General features: G+C 44.9%; 1 long non-coding RNA gene across 1 annotated transcript; it reads right to left on the reverse strand.

The window, feature by feature from the left end:
* Positions 1-348: 348 nt before the first annotated feature.
* On the reverse strand, positions 349-2,539 carry LOC121543660. Its single transcript, XR_005996040.1, has 2 exons — positions 2,371-2,539; positions 349-2,116 (listed from the first exon to the last, which is right to left on the reverse strand). It is a non-coding gene; the product is annotated as an uncharacterized LOC121543660 (long non-coding RNA).
* Between the last annotated feature and the right edge of the window lie 411 nt (positions 2,540-2,950).

Raw genomic sequence — 2,950 nt, forward strand, 5'->3', positions numbered from 1 at the left:
CTTTTCCTAGCCCCTCCCCCTGGACCAGGCAGACCTACAGTGTTTGATTTCCCTTAGCCATTCAGTAAAATGGTTTTTAAAAAGCTTGTCTGAGATTCAGATAACCTACACCTTTCAAACTCAACTCTGGACCTCAAAGCCAGTTCCAATGCATTTGTTTAATTGTTCCCTTCTAATCAGGGACTGATTTAGACCTGGGACACCAGGTTTGTGCAATTAATGATCAGGTAGAACAGAAAACCAGCAGGCTCCGGATCTCGTAGGGTAAGAGTTGAATACCCCTGGCCTACACTGTAGCCTACAGCACACTGGTTTATAGAGGGGATTGAAGTCACAAGGAATACAGGCCTAATCTTCATATTTACTGTTGTTGACAAAACACCTTTACAAATATATACACTGCCTAGTGAAAGTCTACACACCCCTTGCACAGTCTTCGCATTTTGCAGCCTTACAATTCAATCTAAAACATTCAATTTTTTCCTACCGATCTACAAAACCTTCGACATTTTCAAAGTGAAAGAAAATGATAGAACATTTTCCAAATTCATTACAAATAAAAAAAACGAAGTTGTCTTGATTGTGCATGTCTTCACACCACAGAGTTCATACTTTGTGGGAAGCAAATATCTATATAAATAGAAGTAGATTAACGATCTGGGCATATGAGAAAAAGTACAAGAGAGGGGATCTTAAAAAGCATTATTCTACATTCAGGCAACCACTGAATAGACTCCCCCATCTATGCAACAGTAGGGGCACTACCACTGTTCTGAAATATGCATCTAAATAATCTAAAGTAACTTCCTATCAAAAGGACTGATCTGAAAATGAAGGTGGAGACGAGGAGAAGAAGCCACTTTAGACTATTGAGATGCAGCCCATGCGGTTACATCACTGACAGAACAGAAGAACACACTGCAGTGGAACCAGCGGTATTAAAGAAGTTGGCTAGTACCATATGTACATTTCTGTAATGTACATATCAATCAAGCAGATATACAGATCTGTCAAAGACCAATGGAAGAGAAATAAGTCATGTTGAAAGGTAGAAACATTGGAAGAAGTGTGAAAAGGGAGAACCACAGGCAAAAAGGACCCTTAAAAATACTAACCATCGTATTAAGAGTGCACTGTACGTGCACATGTCACCTAGTGGGTAAAACACTTTAGCTTTAGTAAGGGGAGATTAATAATGAATACAAAAATAATAAAATATATGTACACATTTTCAACAATAACTCTATGATAATAATAATACTTTTTAAATTGACATACAAATATAATTTTGCTCAACATTTGTAGCTCTACTCTGGTCAGTAAGAAAATTATTAAGAAATTATAAATTATTATACATAAAAAAATCCAACACCATCGTTTTTCCATTTAGGGTGTAGGTCCTGACACACTCTGTGTTGCAACATTTGAGACGAAGAATAAAAACAATCCTCGATAACCTGAATTCTTCCTATTTTGAAAGACATTTCATGAAAAAGTGTCAGTATAAAGTCTTCCCTTGTGTGACAGACAGGTTGTTGTGAAGCCTCTGGAGTCCAGGAGGAGGAGAGTAAGTGCACTTTGAACACAGGCATGCTGGAGAGAAGGGTGTGTGTGGTGAGGAGGGGATGTCTGCTGGGGCTGTCAAGACAGGTCTGTCTGAGGAAGTTTTTGGACATGGGAATTCCTTCCTGGCCACCTGACCACACAGGAACGGGAAGCTACAACAACAAAACCAACTGATTGGTTGATAAATGTCTAAATGCATGAGAGGGCAGTTTGTGATGATGAGTGTCTTGATTTGAGTGTTTCATCCTGTAACCATGGAGACTACATCTGCATCCCATTGGCTAACCAATGTGTGGGCGGGGTTGTGGGAGGAACCACACATCCTAATATGGAATGGGCAGTGTGAGAGGAGGAGCCAAATCATTCTGACCCACCAATAACTCCAAGTCCCAGAACCCCTCCTGGATACAGGTGCAGAGCTGAGTGACATCACTGTTAAGAGGGCAGGGCCCTGTGGTATGACATTGGGTCAAAGGTCACAGATACTAGTCCATGCAGCTGCCCAACATTCTGTCCATGTCTCCTGTTGTTGTCAATGATGCAACTTGGACTGCAAGAGGAAAGAGAGACACAGGGGGAGAGGAAGAACAGAGGGAGAGCAAGAAAGGGAGAGAAAGAAAGATTCAAGTTGACTGTCAAGCTCAACACATATCCTAAGATGACATCAATCTGTATAATCCATGACAATAAAAATAAATATGAGGCAGGCTATTTTTATTTGAGCCAAGCAACTTCAGCTGTCAAGTGAGGTGAATTACCAGTTGGGTTACCATGTGAGTAACCAGGTGAGTTAGGTGTGTTTACCTGTAGAGGTGACTCTGGGCCTGAGGCCAGAAGTCCAGTGCTGTTCCTCCTGAAGAGACCGTCCAGCCCTGCTGCTGCTTTGGCCATCTTACTGGGCTTCCCTCCTCCTCCGTATGCACTGGGGCTCCTCCTCCTTCTCCCCTCCACCCCTCCTCCATAGGCCAGGGGGCTGGGGGGAGGCAGGGGGCTGGGAGGAGGGGGCAAGGGGCTGGGGTGGTCCTTAGTGAGGGGGTAGGGTGTGGTGGTGGTTGGGTCAGGGTTGGAGTACGAGTCCTCAGCCCTGACCCCCACCTCACTGGCACTGTGTCCTAAGGTCTTTCTCCTACCAGAGCTGAGCATGGGGGTGGGAGTCAGAGTGTGGTAGCTGCTGCTGTTCCCCCTAAGAGTGTCAGAACTAGGTGGAAGGGTGGTCCTCCTCTTCTTGGCTGTGCCACCAGTGGCCCCTGGGGGCCTGATGGGTTTGGTGGTAGTGCCGTTACGGGGTTTCCCTAGGGCGGAGACAGGGGCCAGGGGCTGGGAGGGGTCCCTGATGCCAAACAACCCTGCTGCTGATGCATCCTGGGGGAAGATTGTGGAGTAG

The sequence above is a fragment of the Coregonus clupeaformis genome, unplaced genomic scaffold, assembly GCF_020615455.1.
Source record: "Coregonus clupeaformis isolate EN_2021a unplaced genomic scaffold, ASM2061545v1 scaf0025, whole genome shotgun sequence".
NCBI lineage: Eukaryota > Metazoa > Chordata > Actinopteri > Salmoniformes > Salmonidae > Coregonus > Coregonus clupeaformis.